Here is a 22,879-nt window from a genome sequence, read left to right as displayed (position 1 = left end):
TATAAGGAAAAAAAAAAGGCTTAGTCATCTTACATCCCAAAATCATGCAATTGAGGTTTCCCTTCTCTAATTTTATGCAAATGATTTCCTGTGAAAGCCGGTGTTGCTGGCTGTTTTGTCTGCGCTGTGCTTTGCTTTGAAGTTGAAAATCCAATAAAGAAAATGTGTGCAGTGAAGTCTGCTGCTCTCTTTTAATTCACCATTGTTATCCAGACCCTTTTTTCTACCTCTTACACTCACTGAGTCTGAATTATCAACATTTTTTCGCACAAAAAAAAAAAAAAAAAAAAAAAAAAAAAAAAACAGCAACAGTTTCTCCTTAGAGGATTACTGAAAATGAAAGTCTTTCTCTGAGACTGTTATGTATGGAATCTCAGCAGGCTCCTGGGTCACATGATGTTCTGTGCGCATAGCAGGGTGCAGCTTGTGCAAACAAATAGAGCTAGTGCTAGTACAAAAGGCTTATGACTCCAGACATAATTTTTGCTAAGCTGGCCATACATGAAGAGATCTTTTGCCAGTTGTGACAAAAGAACTGTTCCTTCTCTGAAGCTACAAGTTCAAATCCTGAATCCCATAATTCCCCAAAAACTAGTTATGGAGAGATTTAATTGTAAGAAATTCTGTTGTATTCAGGGGGGATTTCTGTAACCAACTTCACATTTACATTTTTTATTAATACTCTTCGTAACTTATGGCTAGTTATAGATGAACATTTGTCTTACCTGCCATGGCCTATAGCATGCAGGTCCTGCACAAGAAGGGCCTATAGTAGTCTTCCTTTTGTTCTAGAAGACTTGTGTATGTGTTGTACAACAATGACAAAATGTTTTATTCAGTGCTTTTAGTTTTCAATGAAGTATGGAAAGTTTGGAACTTGTGTTCCACCGAAGCCTGTATCTTAGATGTTGGGCTCTCCTCAAACCTTCCTCTTCCTCTTCATTCTTATCCACTTCCCCATACATTAAAATATTTTCAGCATACATTACTTAATTACAGGAGGATTCTATCTTAACATGCAACTAGCAGTGTCCTGCTCCTCCTCTTCTCTATTCTCCGTCCAACATCGCCTCCTGAAGTGTGAGGTTGAAGCCTGTTCAATAGGGACACAGCAAAAATAACCTTCAACATGCTTTTTCCCCCCATCTTATACTCTTTCCTTCCACTGGCATCTGTCCTGTTGTAACTTAAGCTTGATATTCACTGTTCGAAATTCTTTCATAGGTGGCCCTGTTGGCTTTCCTCCCACCCAACATCCTTAGATTCAAAAATTGAAGGAACCAGGCAAAAAAATTTTGGTGGAAAAGTGGCTACATCCAATCAGATGTGGCTGCAGTTTGGGTATTCAGACAACTGGAGGCAGCAGTTGTCAAAAACAATAAGATAACCTAATAATAAACGTGCACAGCTGCTAAACATTCTAAGTGGTACACCACACTAATTTCAAAATGGATAGTAAATAAATAAATGTAGCGCTATGTGTAAAATTATAAATATAAAGTGCAAATCTCTAAAATAAATAAACCTTACATATAAATGAATAGTCCATAAAATGAAAAAATGAAGAAATAAAACATGAAAAACTCTTCTTGTGATCAGTGTATCCACACAATTCCACCACAGTGATTGTTCGTCCTCAAAAGGAGTGCACACAGAGCTTTACGTGGCCCGAGGAAGCGCACCTTTATCCCTTATGTCACAACTAGACAGGGGACCAAAGTACATACTTCCAAGGGGATAACAGAAGAATTTTGCGATTACTACTGGAAATTGTATAACTTGCACCTGAGAGAATCCACTGAGGCCTTAAAGGCCAAAACAGAGGCAGCCAGTGAATACATCAGGTCCTCCGGTATGGATACATTACCGGATGAAGTGCGAGACTCTTTGGAGTTTGAGATTACGGCTGAGGAATTTCATGTAGCCTTAGTACTACTGAGGAAGGCCTGTGATTGGCCGATAAGCGTCTAGAAGGGAGGAGCTGATAGTCATGTTCAGCCAGGCACTGTGTATGTGGACACGGCGGCGCTACTCTGGAGGTTTTTATGTGATTTTAAAAGTTTTTATCTTCTAAGTGCAACTTGTCTGTTTGGGGGCTTTGAATAAATTTGTATACAGAGAACACTATGGTCTCTATACTTATTATTTACATGTCCTGATCTCATGGAATCTTGAGCCAAGCTGGGAGATGATCCGTTTCTTTGGATATTAATGAGCTGAGTTACCATTAAGAAAAGAGCCATCTGGATTACCCACCATTGATTGGGAAGAGGAAGTGAGAGCAAAGAGCTCATGGGGAGATCCGCATATGACTCATCTGGGAGGTGAGCGCACATTTTTACTGGTGGTGGTATGCACTCCATTTTTTTTTTTTTTAATTCTTTATTTAAGGCAAAGTTCCTTGACATACAGCGGGTCACATCCGTGAATTAAAAGTAAAAGATTACTTTGTCTATATGATAACCTTTATAGACATGAAAACCAGAAGGCCTAAGGAGCCTCCTTGAACATTTATCATGCTAACCAAAAAATAAAGAGTTAGTCTATCAAATGTGTTGATCATGTATTGTCATCCTAACACCAGAAATTACATAGCCTTTATGTGTCATGTGATCACAATAGTTATAATACAGCTGTAACAGCGGCTGAGGTGCTGAAGCATAGTTTGGATGAAAGGAAGAGAAAGACAGAGAAAGGAACTTGAGAGTGGGGGGGGAATAGGCGGGATCCATTCCCGCACAGTTTACAAACACACGGTCCAATATTGAGCTCAGTGCGTTAATAATTTAGTTCCCTTATGTTGTAGATTCAGCCACCTCTTGCAGGTATGTATTTGTGCCTGTGAAGTGTCTCCAGGGCCTCCACTTGTCTCGGAATTGTTCCTCCGTATTATGGAGGGTAGCGGTCAATTCCTCCATGCGGAGTATACAATTGACCCTCCTTTTGAGGACAATCACTATGGTGGAATTGTGTGGATACACTGCTCACAAGAAGAGTTTTTCATGTTTTATTTCTACATTTTTTAATTTTATGGACTATTCATTTATATGTAGGATTTATTTATTTTAGAGATTTGCACTTTATATTTATAATTTTACACATAGCGCTACATTTATTTATTTACTATCCATTTTTAAATTAGTGTGGTGTACCACTTGCAATGTTTAGCAGCTGTGCACGTTTATTATTAGGTTATCTTATTTAAACATCACAATATTTTTTACTTGTGGCGCTGATTGTTAAATCTTATAATTCAGTGTATGGCCACACTTAGGGACTGGTGGAAAGAACCCGAGCATGCAGGGGGAAACAAGGCATCCGACACACCAGGAAGTGTAGTGTGCTGAAGATTCTTTAGCAAGCTTGGCTCTTCCAGAGAGGGAAAATCTGTGGTGTGGGCAGCAGGGCAGGTAAGTATTTTCTTTGCAGTCAAAGCTTTGTTTTTTTTCTATAAAAAAAACTCATAAAACTGTAAAATAATCACTAATTTGTGCTTTTATAAAGAGTACAGCCGTATTAATTTTTTTTATAGAAATATCAGATAGCGCCATCAGTGCCGTAAGAGGCACAGCCCTTCATCAAAACACCATAAATGTAAAGAAAGCTCCCCCAAACAAGGGTTTGGATTTTAAGGGCAACTAGATGTAGATACAAAACCTATATATATATATATATATATATATATATATATATATATATATATATATATATATATGTAATTTATTAAATATTTTTGTAATAAGAAGTCAGTGCATGTGCAACATTACACTTGACTGGTTAAGAACAATACATTTAATTTGGCATAAAGATACAAAGTGACACTGATACAGTCTCCTGCATTTAAAAAAAATTGAGCCTGATGCGTTTCAGGAGCTTTTCCTTTCCTCAGGGGCTTGTTAAACATGGAGATCAGTGTACATCTATAAAAAAAAAAAACACATATGTTAGCAATGGGACACATAGAAACAGGGGCATGTGATGAGCATCGTTTAGAGCGGAAAGGCAAACCAAAACAAATATAGCCCACCCAAGCATAATCCAAACACCAACCACAGAAAATAAGTCATAAAAAAGAAACAATTATAACCTGGTATAAAAGAAAAATATATTTGCTGCTGGATGTCCAAATAGGAAAGACGGAGGAGAACAGAAGGTCCAAGCAGAACATTCAGGCAATCCCCTGGGATTAAGCAATATTTAATAGTGCTTAATTCAAGTATATTCTATCGGTAGGTGATCAGCGCCGGCTGTTTTGTTTATAGAACGCCGACACACTACCAGAAAATTTTCGAGCTAGCACGTAGTGATATCTGTTTGACCAAAAAATGAAAACATAAAAAGTAATCAATGAAATGTCATGAATTAAATCTATCTATGTTCAATCTCAATTATGTAATTTGTCTAATTACAAAAAAACAGTAATGAATAGCGCAAATTATAGAAAATAGTGAAATATATCTACTGAGACCTGCTGAATAAACAATCGGGCAACCACAAAATGGGAGAACTGGGAGACGGCAGTTTGGGGTGACCAGTGAGGGCGTACTAGAGGGCAGACCTATCTAGAGGCCTGAGCCGGGTGTAGAAACGCTACAGGAGGAAGAAAAGAGGACAGAAACTGAAAGGATGTGGGGAGGCAGACAGATGAGTGAGTGAAGGGAATAGGATAAGGCAAAACAAGGGAAGGAAGGGTGAAGGGAAGGAGAAGGGAGAGAAGAGGGGGGGTAAGGGATCCCCTAGGGGAGCCTAGGAGAGTGATGACAGACTCAAAATCAGGATAGAGAAAGAATGTGTGGGAAGTCATGGAAGCGGTAAGCATTCAACAAAACCAGGGGGGCAAGTAATGGGTTACCCAGAGTTTCCAGAGGTTTTCAAATGTATGTACTTTTATCTAATAGGACAGCTTCCAGTTTGGCGTGAATCATTGCTTGGGTAATTCTGTTTTTTGCCGCGAGTACACCCAGGGAAGGGGACTCCCAAGCCTTAGCAATGTCTGTTTGGCCGCATTAGTGATGTGAAGCAGAAGTTTATGTTGACAGTGGGTGAAAGCCATGAGTTTGTTATTCAGGAGAGCCACGGTTGGCAGAAAATGAATCTTATCTGACAGTACCCCATCCTTAAAGGAAGCTCTCTATCCACTGTGAAGGGTTACTTCAAAATTGCTGATGTCCACAGTCAAAAAAAAAAAAATGGTAAGAGCACAAAACATCTTAAGTAGATGCATTGGATATTGTTATCCTAGAGTTTTCTTTAAATTGGTTACAAGGTAATACTATTGGTACTGTAAGTTATATGTAAAGTACCCGCTGAACTAACTTCGCTGGCCACTGAATGAACTCTTCCAATTGACTGGGGATTAAAGAAATAACCTGCTATTCAGAAGTGTCACCTTTCTAATTCCTCAAAACACAAAGAACCTTTAACCCCTCATAGGGCTACCTGGAGCCTGTCTTGTAGTGTCATGGAGAACAAGAGAACAAATAAGATGAACTCACGGCAGATCAAAGAGTTAAAGCTGGTCATACACAGATTTACAAACGAACGCCATGCAAACATTTGCACAAATATTCTCATTAATACATTCTATGCCTTAAAAACTGTGGTTCAAAAGTCCTTAAAAAAAAAGTTTCAATTTTGGAGTGAATAGGTTTTTCTGAACGGAAACTACATTCGCTGTTAGACATTCATTCATTTGAAAAAAACATTTCCATTCTGTTCCTTCAAAATTCCATGTCACTGTGGTCAAAAATGATTGTTGATTTGACGCCACTAACCATTAGAAAATTGAATGAACATTCTTATAATTAACCTCTTTGTGCTGCTGGACATCCCTTGGTAGAAGCTCTCTGATGTCCTCTGGTAAAATGCAGGACCTGCAGTTACACTCACCTGTTATAGGGTAAAACATCTTTAAAATGCACTTTTTCATGGTTGTAGGTGAACCAAAAAAAAGTGAAGATATCTGTAGTTAGCTGCTAGTGCACGCATGCAGGCACTAGCCCTACACTCCCTACACTGGCTCCCAATCACCCAGCGAATTAAATTCAAAATACTAACCACAACATAAAAAGCCATTCACAACTCTGCCCCGAGCTACATCACCAATCTTGTCTCCAAATATCACCCAAATCGACCTCTCCGCTCTTCTCAAGACCTCCTATTCTCAAGCTCTCTCATCTCCTCCTCTCATGCTCGTCTCCAGGATTTCTCCAGAGCCCCCCATCCTCTGGAACTCGCTACCTCCACCAGTCCGGCTATCCCCTACTCTTGCTACCTTCAGGCGATCCCTGAAAACTCATCTCTTCAGGAAAGTCTATAACGTCTCAAACTAATCTTTTACCACTTCCGTCAGCTTATTCCCCACAGTTACAACCTTTTGTACCACCTGCACCACCCTATTAGATTGTAAGCTCTTCTGAGCAGGGCCCTCTTAATCCTCCTGTATCTTATTGTATTATAACTGTATTGTCTCCCTTTTATATTGTAAAGTGCTGCGTAAACTGTTGGCGCTATATAAATCCTGTATAATAATAATAATGCGGGCAGCAGAGCCATTTACTGATCCTGCAGCTGTACAACAAACCTGAAGAGAGAGGGTAAACATTTGCAGAAATTTGAAAACAATTTAACAAAGAGATTTACATGTGGTGTTTTTTTGTGCCTATTTTGTATAAAGAATATGACAAAAATGTAAAGTGAGGTTAAAAGTATTAAATATAGAACCAGTTGTAAGAAGACCTATAAAAATACAATTTGTAAAGAAATTGCTAAAATGAATAACCTTTTTTAGGTAAGCTTTTTCATGTCTTTACAAATCAAAGTGTTTGGTATTCTGTTTGTATCTGCTTTAGGCCTTATTTACACTGCTGCTGCTAAACGGACATTTAGGAGCAGTTGGGCATTTTTTTTAACTGCTCCTGAACTCTCCTCCATGTTATCTTATCAATACATGTACATAGGGTTGTTTATAGTCATTTCTAGGCAGTTGAGTTTAGAGGCCTTTTTTGGAAAGCAAAAAAAATGAGTTCAGACGCTGAGTTTAGAGGTATTTCAAGCATCAAATGCTTCTAAATGCGGTAACTCGCATTTAGCGTTTCGTTTATAGGCGTTTTTCATTTTTGGCTATTTTGAAAAAAAAAAACTTTTTTTTTTTTCAAACGCTTCTAAACGCAAACGCGGCAAAACGCCACTAAATGCGGCAAAATGGACGTTTTAAACGTGGGTTACTATCTGTCAACCCACGTTGACGTATCTGTCAAGTTAAATTGTTCAGGAGTGGTTGTAAAAATGTCCCGTGTACACTAAGCCTCAGAGATTGAGGTTTTTGTTCTATTGTTATGCCTATGTATTTGTGTATTCATCCTAGTCTGAACCCACCAGAGCTATCCTGACAGTAATATACGTGTGGCTGCTGGGTGGTGAATGTATGTCTATTAGAATTGACGTTGTGCATTGATGGCTTCCTGGCGGGATAGCTCAGGTGGGTCCACTCTAGGTTCCAAACAGGCCTGTGCTCATTCATACTAAAGTTAACTACAATTGTAGAGCCCCAAAAAATTTAAATATTTGGTGAATGAACCTAAAATTATTTTTTTTTCTCTGATCCACACACATGTATGCTTCTGTCCTCTGGGCATGGATGTTTATGCTAATGAACTGAAGCCTATGATAGTCTAATGTTGGGGAACGATCCATGACTCTGTCTGCCAATCCCTTCACTGGCTTCCTCTACTCCACCGTATAAAATTCTAAATACTAACCACAACATACAAGGCCATCCACAACATCGCCCCCAGCTACATCACCAACCTCATCTGCAGATATCACCCAAATCGTCCTGTCCGCTCCTCCCAAGACCCCCTGCTCTCTAGCTCCCTTGTTACCTCCTCCCATGCTCACCTCCAGGACTTCTCTAGAGCCTCTCCCATCCTCTGGAAGTCCCTGCTGTCCCCCCTCTACATTGTAAAGCACTGCACAAACTGTTGGCACTAGATAAATCCTGTATAATAATAAAAAATCAGAGGCTAAATACCAACCTAGCCTTGCTGAATGTAATTGTGTGCATAACATTTACCTCTGCATCCCCATCCAGAGATCTACTACTCAAAAATCCTAGTGATGGTACACTTGCTCCTCTCTGTGCTCCTCTCTACAGCCATACAGAATTGTTTGCTAGCCAAATAGAAGTTTGGAGGAATTTTGCCACCAACCAATCAACTATATAGAGCGCAAGTGCTACATCGTATATTTTACAAACATTCACAGCCTGTCAAAAAAAATTATAAATTAATAAAATGTAAATTAATTATTATTGTTATTCTACAGCAGTGATGGCAAACCTTGGCACCCCAGATGTTTTGGAACTACATTTCCCATGATGCTCATGTGCTCTGCAGTGTAGTTGAGCGTCATGGGATGCCAAGGTTCTCCATCAGACATTACAGCTTAAAATGCAATACAAGAGGAATCAGAGGACACTGCTCCTTAGACCTTACAATGTAAAAGGGAGGGTCAAGTGATATAGAATGTAATAACTGTGGGACATGGAGAAAATAAAAAGAACAGTTGTTAGGTGGAGGCAGGATAACTGTTTCTAAAGTGAAGAGTTTCAGGGACAGACTAGGATATAGTCCAACAGATTGGGTTAGGGAGTTCCAGAGGATGGGAGAGGCTCAGGAGAAGTTCTGTAGGCAAGCTTGTGAGAAGATGATGATAGTGCAAAAGAGCAGGAGGTCTTGGGAGGAACAAAAAGAACGATTTGGTTGGTATTTTGGGACTAGGTTAGTGATGTAGCTGAGGGCAGAGTAGTGGATGGCTTTGTAAGTAGTTAGTATTTTAAATTTTATTGGGTGAGCGGAAGCCAATGGAGGGATTAGCAGAGAGGGGTAGCATAGAGTCTGGCAGCAGCATTCATGATGGAATTAACACACCCCAAGCAAATAATTCATATCATAATCCCAATCACATCAGAACCCCCTCCCTTTCACACCAGAAGCTCCCCCTTCACATCAGAGCCCCTCTTTAACATCACAAGTCCCCATAACATCAGAGTCCCCCTGCCCTTATGTTAGGGTCCCAATCAGCCCCCCCCTTACATTAGTGCCCCCATCAGAGTACCAATTTACATCAGAGTCCCCATCAGATTACCAATTTACATCAGGGTTCCCATCAGATTACCAATTTACATCAGGGTCCCCATCAGATTACCAATTTACATCAGGGTCCCCATCAGATTACCAATTTACATCAGGGTCCCCATCAGATTACCAATTTACATCAGGGTCCCCATCAGATTACCAATTTACATCAGGGTCCCCATCAGATTACCAATTTACATCAGGGTCCCCATCAGATTACCAATTTACATCAGGGTCCCCATCAGATTACCAATTTATATCAGGGTCCCCATCAGATTACCAATTAACAGTGTCCCCATCAGAGTACCAATTTATATCAGTGTCCCCATCAGAGTCCTACCTGTTTGTGGGGGGGTTTGTCGTGAATCTATGGGTTTTAACTTTTCCCCCACCCAAAACTAATAAATAAAAGTTTTGTATTCAGGGATACATTAATATTCTTTGGCTATCATAAGCTAAAATTAGTTTGCATTTGTTTATATAAAATGCAAAAAGAAACTCTGCTAAATAAGTCATAAAAATAGAAATTGTTCTAAGTAATTTTGAGATTATGTCATTTTAGTGCATTTAAACTTTGCATTATTAGAAATAACTCACGCAAGTGCTGAGGGAAAAAAAAAGCATGAAGCAGAAACACAATTAACGCGGTAAGTGAGCTGGTAAAAAATGTATACAATGCAATTAAGTATTTAACTTAAGAGTTACATTGTATTAAGTGGTACAAGATTTTGCAGTAATTGCGGAAATTTGTCTCTAGTGAAAGGTAACTATATTTTAAGCTTCGATAATGTCCAGGGGGCCTAAAGCATGCAGCTGTACAGTGATTGCTACCCACTGCTAGCGAGCAGTACATTAGAAGGCCTTTTCAGGACAGCCTAGGTAGAGAGCAGATGTCCCTTGTTTACTTTCTTTTTGGTTGAGATGATCTCTCCTGTTTGTGGAGAAGACCTGTAAATAGCCACCTCAGCTGTTTTCGCCCTCCCCTCTTCTTGCTTTCCTCTTTGTTATCCCCAGTGGCCTTAGGGCAAAGGTCTTGTCAGTTCTGAGATGCCCCTGATGTAATCAGGTTCCTCTCTTCTTCCCCAGGGCTAGTCTGAAAATAAACAGAGAGCTCCCTTATCAGATCATAACCCACTGACAAGCCGAGGAGCTTGTTGACTGGTGAAAAAAAAGGAAAAAGCCTGCAGCTAACAAATAACTGACAATCGTTTCACACCCTTTAAAAAGATGCTTTTTTTTCACAAGAGCCCTCTTTTTCTTCTGCTATTTTTTCATACGTGTTGATAGTTTCTTAGAGAATTGACCTGATTGATGTTAGCACTGAAATAAAAGCCAACAGTCTTTTTCTAAATGTTTAGTGCTGGTGGAGGAGAAATGAGGCTGGGACGACCCAAAGGGAGTTGTAGTTAGCTGTAGGTTGTTTCTGTTACACTGGAGAAATAGTAAAAAAAGAAAAAAAACTAAAGAAGGCCCCCTGTAAGGAAAAAATAGGCATCCAAAGAAATTTAAAATTAAACAGTCAGTCTGGTGGGCTTTGACTTTGATCTTCACTCTCTACATTGAAGACTCTTTAGCAGTAGAAACACTTGTGGTTGTGTTAAATGCTTGGTCCCTTGATGCCCAGTGTGGTTCCATTTGCCAGTCCCATGTCACTACTTTGTACTGTGGTGACCTGGCAGCCTGTGGCTAAAACCACATCGTACAGGGGGTCACCAGACACCTAATAGCAGAGAATATTCTGTGTTGGAGGATTGCCAGACACACGGCCTCGACAGGTCGCATGATTTTCTTTTCTTTAATAGCACCTAGTAGGCTTCAGAGTCCCAAACCCAGAGGCACGCTGTTCGCATTTTTTTTGTTTTTGTATAGTAAGTTAATACTGCTTTTTAAATGCACCCCTAAGACATTGTATAGGGATGTATGCTCATTGCAATGCAAAAGTTGGGAAAAAGGGTTAAAATATTCAGGCACTCCAGTTTCCTTCCATGCTCCCAAGACATGCGGTTAGGTTATTTTGCTCTTGTCTGCATTGGCCCCAGTATGTGTATGTATGCGCTCAAGATAGACCCCTTTAGCCGGCCATATACACATTGAAATTTGGTCGGTTCAGCAGGAATTGGCCAAAATTTCAATCCATCTATGGGCAGGCTGGTTGTATCAAAGTGAATCTATCAATTAACTTTGGTACAACCAACTTGTATGTTTTTTTCCGTACGATCATGGTTGGTGGCTATAGCCACCAGCAGTGATCATTGTATTCTGATGGCAGGAAGACCTTCCACTGTCAGAATAGTGTAGCGGGAGTGATTCCCCCATCAACACTGACTGTTTGAGACATCAGGGCGGCATTTGAGGCTCCCTGTATCTTACAAGTTGACAACCACTGCCTGAAACCAGCCATAGACTGTTCCAATCTCGTCTGGTTCAGCTGTGACCGGCAGAGATTTGAAGCATGTATGGGTAGGCTGAATGTACCCAAGTCGATCCATTGATCGATTTGGGTACAACTGCATAACCAGCATGCAGGAATTTTATATGCGATTATTTCCTGCAGCTTTAGCCACCAGCAATAATCACTGTGTTCTCCCAGTAGGGACAAATTACTGCACTGTGGTTGCAGGAAAGAAAATCGCATCATGTGTGGCCTACCCTAAATTGTAAGTTCCTTGCAGGCAGGGACTGATGTGAATGTACAATAAGTAAGCAATGTGAAAATAGTCACTATATAAATTCCTGTAATAAAAATAAATCGGGAGAGCGAGCTGTATGTGCAATTTATAATGAAAGAAAAATCCAAGACTCGCCCTCAGAGATATGTATATACCATCATAGGAAATTTGTGCATATATATGATTTGTAATTTGTAATCCTTCGCAAATTGAGGTCTGTGCCATCATTGCTTTTTTTTTTTTGAATCTGAGAATCCAGAATAGAAAAAGCATCAAGATGGTACAGGTTAACACAGAGCCTCATTGTAGCATAAGTCCTAGCAGAAAACATATCAACAACTGAACTCATAGGATTTAATAATATCTTTGCTTGGGTTCAGGTTTGTCAGTAAATAGATTTTTCAATTTGTTTGTCACACCCGTGTTCAAGCAGGCATGTCTGTACCACCTGGATTGCCACTATGCTTGACAGCAGAATGGCTTTACTCCTGTATTGCATACTGAGCTCCTTTTGAAACGTTTGTTTGCGAAAACAAGATAAGGAGCTTCAGATGGGAAACAATGGATAATCAAAGTAAAGTCTAGTAGCTAGCGATAAAGAGATCTGTCCCAAGATCATCTGTATCTCCTTGATTTTCTTCCTTGTATATTGAAATCTTATCTTGCTGATTATATTGAAAACCATTAGCAGAGGATAATCTTGATCACCACTTCTATTTATTACATGCTGTAATCCATACTGTGGCCAGCTCCAGATTGCTGGTCATATTTTTATACTGATTAAAGATGGTGCAGGCCCAGTGACTCTAAGGCCAGCCATACAGGGAGCGAATTTCTTTCCTGCAACCAAGGGTTGCAGGAGAGAAATTTTGCTTGATTCCCCCATCAACACAGACAGTCCCTCCTGCCAGGCCCTTGTCTTCTCCCAGCAGGGGAGGGTGGAGAAAGCTGTCACCCCCTGGGAGAAGACAGCGATTATCGCTAGCAGCTATAGCCACTAGCGATAACCACAAGAGAATCCAGCATGCTCGTTGTACTCAAGTTGATTAATCGTTCAACTTGGTACATTCAGCCTGCCCATTAATGGTTCAAATCTTGGCCAGTTCCTGCTGAACCGGCCAAAATTCAAAATGTGCATGGCCAGCTAAGACAGACTATAGAGGATGCAATTTTCTTTTCAGCAACCACAGGTTGAAGGAAAGAAAATAAATGGGTCGATTCCCCATCAACACAGTCAGTGTTGATGGGAGAATCCTTCCGGCGAAGCTATTGTGTTCTCCCGGCGGGACATCTGACATGCTGGTTGTAACCAAGTCAATCAATGGATCGACTTGGGTACAATCAGCCTGCCTATAGATGGATCAAATCTCAGCCAGTTCCTGTTGAACAGGCCGAGATTTAAACCATCTGTGGGTGGCTTAAGGGGGTACCCATAGGTTTGAGATGATTGTGAGCCAATTATCTGTAGTGGTCCAAGATGCCCCCGCCAACTGCTGCCACAGATGGGAAAAACTGAGTAGTGTAAAGGATTTCTCCAGATCACTATTGTCTTCCTGCTTATAAGCTGGCCTCAGAGCCTCAGTCCCATTTCCTTATGAGGGCCACTCTCCTGTCCTTTTCCAAAATTCAAAGAACTATTCTGATTTTTCTGCTCTATTGGTGGTCAAATTTTACTTGCATGTCTGAACATTCTCCAATATACATGGCCAGCATAAGACTTGAGGTGGAAATTGGATTTGTAGCATTAATCTCACCATTAGAAGACATTTAGTGGGCAAAACTGGATTTGCAGAGGTGTGATAACCTCTTCTTACAATATATTTGGTCTCCTTCCAATCACTTGTGTTGTTCCCAGATGATTCTGCAGGTTTGGATAAAATGCCACACTTTCACACAATTTGGCCTTGTGTTTCTTCAGTCAAGTGGTTAGATCTTTTGGCCCATTTAACCATTTACTTTTTAAAATGTGTCTGTGAACCCTACAGGTAAGTATCCTCCACTCTGGTGTTCGTGTCACTTGGAGCTTGACTTTTACCTGGAACTTTTTGGTTTTTCCTATGTAGCGCATTCTTCATATGGTCCACTCGTCCACTTAGTTGCTGTTAACATGAAAACTTGCACCTTGAGTAGGCATTGCAATTAGTTTGGCCCTGACAGTCATGGGTGGATCATGATTGGGGAAAGAACAGCACTTTAAGTTAAGCAGGAGTATTTAGGACCTAGGATTAGACAGAAACCTAGCCCGTTGCAGCCAAACTAAACAAAAAAAAAATGTTTTGGGTGAAGTTTTACTTGAAAGTGACTTTTTTTGTGGATGTAGGGCTTGTTTAGCTTGTACAGCCACAAGGTAAAGCTAACAAACTCAGTCATATGGTCATTTAAGTCAAGTATCTTAATTAAAATCAGTTGATCCCAGATGAATGACATTCTTTATGCAAGTGGTCTTTAGGGAAGGTGTCGACAGAATTGCAAGAACTAGAATGTTCCAATCCATGTTCTGTTGATTTTAGCAGGTTCTGCCCTCCTTTCAGAGCAATATGATGTTCTATGAGATCAAAACAAAAATAAAAACAGAGTTTGACCGATGTTGGTTATAGCTGAATGCAAATTTGAATTTCATATCTTTTAGTGAAAAGATCACAACCTACTTTTTCAGATATAGATGACTGTAAATATAGATGACAGCAAAATAGCTCTATATACGTAAATAATCTACCTTTATTTTGACAGCAGAAATATTATTTTTAAACCAAATAAAGCGTAGACAACGCTTGAGTACAAGTGGCTCATTTTGTTTTTTTTTCCCAAGGAATTCTTCGGGGAAACCATATTTAGACACTTCTTTTTTTAGCGTTCTGAGGTAAAAGGCAGCATGAGGTAGAAATGTTTATTGTGATGGAATGTTGAAAATACACACACACTACGTTGAAAGTCATTGGATGAAGTACAGAAATATTCTACATATTCAATGTATTTGAGATCTCAGAAAAGGCAAAGTAACTGGAGTGCAAAGTCTGTCACCATTGTCACAAGAGGCTTTTAGTTTTAGCTACAGAATTTCCATTCATGGCAATTTTTTTAGAACTTTTTAAAAAAACTGAACTCCAGGCAAACAGCCAAATCAACAGAAGAAATACATATATGGGGACTGTTTTACCAAAAGGATTAGTATTTCGCTCTACACAGTTGTGAGATTTAAACAGCCCTGCCACACAGAACATGCAGGAGACCTGACTTTTCTCTGCTGGGTTTAAGTAATACAACGAGGTCTTGTCCCTGCAGCAGCCTGTAAATGGAGAGTAAAGGCAAAGCAGCAGACAGATAAGACTGTTGTGTCACTCTGATCTCTTTTCCTATCAGCAAGTTCCTTGTGAGGGCTTCAGCACTACTGCACAACTAGGGATGAGCCGACCCCCCCCCCCCCCCCCCGTTCGGTTCGCAGCAGAACATGCGAACAGGCAAAAGATTTGTTCGAACACGCAAACACAGTTAAAGTCTGTGGGACACGAACATGAAAAATCAAAAGTGCTCATATTAAAAACTTATATGCAAGTTGTTGCCATAAAAAGTGTTTGGGGACCCGGGTCCTGCCCCAGGGGACATGTATCAATGCGAAAATAAGTTTTAAAAACTGACGTTTTTTCGGGAGCAGTGATTTTAATAATGCTTAAAGTGAAACAATAAAAATGAAATATTCCTTTAAATATCGTGCCTGGGGGTTCCCTTGTTCTGCCTGTAAAGTGGCGCATCTTTCTGATGTGTTTTACTGTGTTGCAGCAAAATTACATTTCTAAAAGAAAAAATGTCATTTAGAACTGCTCACGGCTGTAATGTATTGTTGGATCCCGGCAATATAGATAAAAATACCAAAAATACCCCAAAAAATGGCGTGGATGTTCCCCCCCCCCAAATCCATAACAGGCCCTTCAGGTCTGGTATGGATATTAAGGGGAACCCCGCACCCAAAATTTTAAAAAAATGGCTTGGGGGTCCCCCAGGCACTATATAGTCTGAACAGCAGTATATATACTATACGATCTGCCCTATATACTCTGCAGAAAATTGGGCCTTAGGTGTTGGTGGTACCAGAACACTGTTAGCCCTCACAGTTACTCTTGTTGGGCGCAGGAACGGGCCCTGCTGTGAAATATTATAACAAGAATTGTAATTACATGCCCCTGTTAAACAGGGGCAGACAAATTGGGCATTGGGTGGTGGTGGTTCCACGACAATGTAACCCCTCACAGATACTCTTGTTGGGTGCAGGAATGGGCCCTGCTGTGAAACATGACTGCCAGTTTGTTGTCCTCCTGTGGCACCCCCTCAACCCGGGAACCAACATCGGAGCTTTCAAATTGCTGTGAATTCTCCGGCAGCATATAACCGACACTGTGGTCAAATAATTCTGGGGACTCCTCTGTGCATGATGGTGGGGCTACGGAAGGAGTGACTGTGGACAAGGAGCCGGTGGAATAGGCCGCTTTGGCAGCTGCGTTGGAAGGCAAACTAAGCCTGGGTGACGGAGGATGAAGACAGCTTCGTTATCCATTCCACCAACTCTTCTGCATGTTGTGGCTCAATAACACGCCCAGCGTGTTATAAATGCACTGACTGAATATAGAGTAAACACTGACTGTATATGAATATATCAAATACAGTATAACTAACTGAATAACCTGCCTGGTTAATCTAACTCAAGCTATCTCTCTGTCCACGTCAACAACACTACACACGGCCGCTCTGTAAGCAGCCTTATATAGTGTGGGGCGTGGACATAGTCCCAGTGAGCCATGATTGGCCAAAGGCACTCTACCCTGCCTTTGGCCAATTATGGCTCTCTCAGCAGAGTGCACTGTGATTGGCCAAAGCATGCAGGTCAGGTGCATGCTTTGGCCAATCATACAGCAATGCACTGTGATCTCGTTTAATATATGTTTAATATATGATTAAAGTACCTAATTTTTTATATATCTGCCTTGAGCTTAGCTTTAAAAATTACATTGTCCCCACCCTTATCATATGAAGAACGTACTTTTGTTTTTCTTGGTGAGTTAAAGACAGAGTATTACCTGCCTTGCAGCACAGTCCCCCAATCTTCCACCCCCTTGGTCACATGAAGCCGCTCTTTTTTGTTGATCTCCAGCTGGTCTTGTCTCCTCTACTCTCACCAACGCCCCCTTTCACCAGTGACGGCCACTCTATTAGGGGCGCAGGTGCGCTGCCCCCCCAATCCATGCGCCCAGCCCCTAATCTATATACAGGGTGCCGGATGCATGTATTTCAATGTTTTTTGTTGTTTCTTTGAGGCTCTAATTGGCTTCAAAAATGGGCTGTCTCAGGGCGCAGAGCACTGCACCCTGAGCCCACCCACTTGTGTGACATTAGCGAATGAATATTCGCTAATTTCTTCCTGCTTCTCCTCCTGGCCAATCAGGAAGTGGGTCCCTGTGATTGGCCAGGGAGTCTTAGAAGTCCTGGCCAATCGGGTCTCAGGACCCACTTCCTGTTCGACCCAGAGGAGAAGCAATGCCTGGAGCGAGGAGCAGCCTCCTAAGGTAAGGCTAGACTGATCGCCCCCTTCCCATCCATCTACCCCGGGGGAGGGGTGGCATTTGTGTGACTGTGGGGAGCAGGTTTGTTTGCTACGCCCCCCCGAAAAAATATTGAGCACCAGCCGTCACTGCCTTTCACCAATATCCGCTATAACCATTGGTACTGCATTGTACAAAAAATGTAGGCGTTCCTGCCGCATTCCAGTGGTGCAGAGAAAAGGGCAAGATCACCAGCTGTTGCAGGACCATGTAGAATAAAATAAGTGATACACTTTAAGTCATCTCCTAGAAAAATGATCAGTATATTTTCCATTGGGTTGAGGGAGGGCATATTTAAAATGTCAGTTTACCTTATGGAAAGGTGAACGAACACCCTGCACGCACCCTCCCCACTTCCCAGGTCCCCGCTGTACTTACCTTTGTGTGTGATTAGCTGCCCACTGCCCCCTCTTTCTATAGGGCTTCTGGGAAGGATCTGAGCAATTCCGATTAGTGTAACCACTTTAACCCATTAGAATCCCTCTGATCCCTCCCAGAAGCCCTACAGAAAAAACTAGAAGAAGAGTGGGGATCTCAAATCCCCAAACCGCCAAGGTTGTTTGCCAGACAATATTTTTTTGTCTGTTTAGTTTACAATGAATCTGCATTTTAAAGGATAAGTTTGCTTTTTTTTTTTTTTCATTATAAATGCACTTTTTTTTTTTTTTTTTGCAGGTAAAAAAAATGTGCATTTATTATTATCATTATTTTTTAAATATTTTTTTTGATCCTGTAAAGCATTGCACCAGCAATCAGCAGATCACTGGTGCCATGCAGATCTGCCAGTGTATCTGTGTGCCCATACATCTTGTCCGGGCAAGTAGATACACTGACAGGAAGAATCAATTAACTACCACGACGCTTCCCAGCGCCATGGTAGTTAATTGAGAACTACAAACTGACAGCCACAAAGGATGTAGGGGCTTGTGGTTCATTCAACACAGCACTAGCAAAAATGACAGCTAGTATCGGGAACTTCTCCCCATACTGCTGCCACAGGGAGGGGGTGATAGGGCAACAGCTGCAGCATTGGGAACATGTTAACTGTTCCACTCTAAAAACGGGTGGAACATGTAACAAGGTGAACTTATCCTTTACCCAGTGATAGTATAATCTGCTGTGCTAAACCATGAACCCGGCCACATAACCTTCTAGGTGACTCTGGGACTAAAGAATGGCAGTTCATGTTTTTCCCACCATCCATACAGTAGGTTAAACAACCTCTGCCTAAAATTAGAAACAGTGTGTATTTCTATAGCTTCACTTTTATTTTAAGCTCCACATGGGAAAGATCTGGTGCCTACAGTATGAGGAATCCATTGTCTAGCCCTGTACAGCTGGGCCAAGCAACTGCTGTTCTTGGTCTATTTTAAAAAAAACTTTACCTCTGAGGAGCAAACTGAGCATGTTCCAGTCTTTCCTTGCTTTTAATACCTTCTAATATATAGTTTATTAAGATTTACTGTATTATATCATCATATATTGTACATTCACAAGCTTGTATGTCATCGGTAAGTGGTGTGAAAATTAGGGCTGACTGGTATCACTTCCATGTGAAAATGTAGACAGACTTGTATTAGATGTGTCATAAATGCAAACCACTTTGACCTTCCACTGTACACAGCCTCTCTTTTCTGATTAATGGTGAGTAATCTGCAATCTAGAAGTGAAACCAGAACAGTGTACAGTATGTATTTCCTGAAATGTATTTATAGCTTCACACTTTAATACTAATGGAATGCTTCCTGTATAAAGCAAATTACGTTTAACAAATCTTTGAATCTTAAAATCTTTGAATCTTGTAGTTGTATTTTTAAAAAATAAGACAACAATCTGTTTCTAAATGGGCACAGTGGTGTAGTGGTTAGCACTCTCACCTAGCAGTAAAAAGGGTCACCTGGAGTTTGCATGTTCTCCCTGTGCCTGCGTGGGTTTCCTCTGGGTACTCCGCATTTCTCCCACACCCCAAATACATGCTGGTAGGTTAATTGGCTTCTGTCTAAATTGGCCCTAGTATATGAATGTGAGCAGAGGCGTAACTAGAACCTTCAGGGCCCTGGTGCAAGAAACCATGATGGGCCCCCCTTCCATCCGAGCCCCGGGCTTCCAATTTTGGGAGAGTGTCCATGGACATCCTCCCAAAACCGTGCTTCCTGCATGACCCCTGGGACTTGCATCCAGCGCAATCACATCGGCCCTTTACCATGTGATCAACTGATCACATGTAAACAGACTTGCCGGTTATCCGCAGCCCTTTCCTCACACGCTGTGTCTGTTTTAGGAAAGGACTGCCGTTAACTGTCAAGAATGTCAGTAAATTGTTTACACTGATAATCAGTGGCCCAATCATCAGTGCCATCTATCAGTGCCCATCAGTGCTGCCTATCAGTGCCCATCAGTGCCTTCTATCAGTGCTCATCAGTGCCTTCTGTCAGTGCTCATCAGTGCCTTCTATCAGTGCTCATCAGTGCTGTCTATCAGTGCCCATCAGTGCCTTCTATCAGTGCTCATCAGTGCCTTCTATCAGTGCTCATCAGTGCCTTCTATCAGTGCTCATCAGTGCCATCTATCAGTGCTCATCAGTGCCTTCTATCAGTGCCCATCAGTGCCTTCTATCAGTTCCCATCAGTGCCTTCTATCAGTTCCCATCAGTGCCTTCTATCAGTGCTCATCAGTGCCTTCTATCAGTGCCCATCAGTGCCTTCTATCAGTGCCCATCAGTGCCTTCTATCAGTGCTCATCAGTGCCTTCTGTCAGTGCTCATCAGTGCCCATCAGTGCTCATCAGTGCCTTCTATCAGTGCTCATCAGTGCCCATCAGTGCCCTCTATCAGTGCTCATCAGTGCCTTCTATCAGTGCTCATCAGTGTCGTCTATCAGTGCTCATCAGTGCCTTCTATCAGTGCTCATCAGTGCCCATCAGTGCCTTCTATCAGTGCTCATCAGCGCCCATCAGTGCCTTCTATCAGTTCTCATCAGTGCCTTCTATCAGTGCTCATCAGTGCCGTCTATCAGTGCCCATCAGTGCCTTCTACCAGTGCTCATCAGTGCCTATCAGTGCCCATCAGTGCCTTCTATCAGTGCTCATCAGTACCTTCTATCAGTGCTCATCAGTGCCCATCAGTGCCTTCTATTAGTGCTCATCAGTCAGTGCCTTCTATCAGTGCCCATCTGTGCCTTCTATCAGTGCCCATCAGTGCCTTCTATCAGAAGGCACTGATAGGCACTGATGAGCACTGATAGAAGGCACTGATGGGCACTGATGAGCACTATCAGTGCCCATCAGTGAATGCTATCAGTGCCCATCACAGTGAATGCTATTAGATCCCATCAGTGCCGGACAGCACGGCTCTGAGCGGAGATCGTGTGTCATAGAACAATAGCACAGAGAGATACCGGTGGCGGCATTAATGTTCTATTTGTCGGTCCTCTCTGGCATGGATGAGAGAGGACACACAGCTGATCTCACGGCTCCCCCTTCTCCCCCCTCCCCTCTCCTCTGTGCTCTGCGGGAAATGTGAGCTCCTTAGCTTCATACTAGACTGTGGAGCACACAGGAGAGGGAGGGGGGAGAAGGGGGAGCCGTGAGATCAGCTGTGTGTCCTCTCTCATCTGTGCCAGAGAGGACCGACAAATAGAACATTAATGCCGCCGCCGGTGTCTCTCTGTGCTATTGTTATATGACACACGATCTCTGCTCAGAGCGTGTGTGAAGACAGAGCAACCCCGCTGGGCCCCCCCCACAGTGGCGGAATGCCGGGCCCCGTCGCAACTGCAACTGTTGCGACCCCGGTAATTCCGCCACTGAATGTGAGTTAGGGACCTTTGTAAGCTCCTTGAGGGTAGGGACTGATGTGAAAGTAAAATATATATGTAAAGTGCTGCGTAAATTGACGGTGCTATATAAATACCTTTAATAATAAATACAACTTGTTAAGAGCCTCTTCTAATGCTTTTTAGAGCAGTACATAGGTTAGGAGAGGGTGGTCAGTACACTGAACCAATCAGGCTCTTCTGCATGCATACACAGGTGCTGACAGAAGGAGAGGAGCAAGTTGACCTCATAAGTCTGCTGCTGCTCTCTTTCTTGTCCAATCAGAGGCTAGTGACAAAGCTGTGTCCAAACTGTAGTGTCTAACTACAGGAAAGAAAAGTAGGGTCAGCAACTTGACTTGGGCCTGGTACACACTGTATTTTTTTTTTTTCCTTGTCAAAAGAAGTTTATTGAGTATACAATGTTATAAAGATACATAAAGTAAGTTTACAAGGATCTAAGCTAAGTAAGCTCATTGTTTTACAGTAGGGTTTATATAGGTAAATATCATGAAATTTCAAATATTAAACATTGGGTTCACGTAAACCTAAATTAAAGATATATATCATTTCCTTAGTTACTTTTGTAGGTATTTAAATGATTTATACCTACTATACATATTGTTTACAAGTAGAGTGTATATAGGTCAAATAAATTCTGATAATGAGCTTTAATCGTAAGGTGGAGAAAAGGAAAGAGAAAGAAGAAAAAGGGTTGAAAGGTAGAGGTATGGTCCACAAGGTTGTCCCGCTCGTCAGTTTATTATTCTTTTTAGTTCTCTTTGAAGCCTTAGAATGGGTGTCTCTGTAAGTCATTTAATCTGTTACCATGGCAACAGGACAGAGTCATTGAAGTTTGACAGGAACTGTTGTTTTATCCAAGGATGCCAAAGTTTTTCAAATTTTGGAATTTGATTTTGATCGATGGCTACCATCTTAGCATGGGACATTGTATTATTCATTCTGTGAATTGTTTCTGCTAGTACCAATGTAGGAGATTTCCATGCCTTGGCCACTGTTTGTTTTGCAGCCGTTATTAGTTGGATCATAAGTTTGAATTGAGAGAGTGTTAACCATTCCGGTTTTAGATTAAGTAAAGTTAAATATGGATCTGGTTGTATTATTTTTTTAAATATTTTAGATGCAATCACGAAGACTTCCTTCCAGAAGGTTTGGATTACTGGGCACGTCCACCATATGTGTAAATATGTGCCTATTTCTGGGCATCCTCGAAAACAAAGAGCTGAGGTATTAGGTGAATATTTTGCCACTCTAGCGGGTACAAGGTACCAGCGAGTTAGGACTTTATAATTTGTCTCCAGTGCTAAGATGTTGGGTGAAGATGACTTAGATGTGAGCCATATATTAGACCAGTCCGTGTCTTCTAAAGTTCGTCCCAGGTCCTCCTCCCACCTCTGAACGTAAGAGGGTCTATTAAGATTTGCTACTCCATATAATTGATTATAAAGTGATGAAATTGTACCTTTAGCAAATGGATCTTTTGTACAGATTGATTCAAAAATGGATAATTGGGATAATGGTGTATCCCCCTTTAGGAATGGTGTATAGAAATTTTTGATTTGGAGATATCTAAATATCTCAGAGTTTGGTAGATCATATTTTTCTCTAAGCGATGGGAATGAAAGGAATGATTTAGATGCTATCAAGTC

General features: G+C 41.4%; 1 protein-coding gene and 1 long non-coding RNA gene across 7 annotated transcripts in view; one reads left to right on the top strand and one right to left on the bottom strand.

Annotated features, from left to right (window-relative positions):
• The window catches only part of MACROD2 (mono-ADP ribosylhydrolase 2), a 3,509,413-nt gene that overhangs the window by 733,261 nt on the left and 2,753,273 nt on the right, over positions 1-22,879 (top strand). The window lies entirely within an intron of this gene.
• The window catches only part of LOC141141596 (uncharacterized), a 142,890-nt gene continuing 123,785 nt past the window's right edge, over positions 3,775-22,879 (bottom strand). The window contains exon 3 of the long non-coding RNA XR_012244150.1: positions 3,775-3,920. This is a non-coding gene — a long non-coding RNA (uncharacterized lncRNA). The remainder of the gene's footprint in view (positions 3,921-22,879) is intronic.

The sequence above is a fragment of the Aquarana catesbeiana genome, linkage group LG04 (assembly GCF_042186555.1).
Source record: "Aquarana catesbeiana isolate 2022-GZ linkage group LG04, ASM4218655v1, whole genome shotgun sequence".
Lineage (NCBI taxonomy): Eukaryota > Metazoa > Chordata > Amphibia > Anura > Ranidae > Aquarana > Aquarana catesbeiana.
The sequence above is the reverse complement of the archived record's forward strand: the minus strand, read 5'-3'. Positions and strand labels throughout refer to the sequence as shown.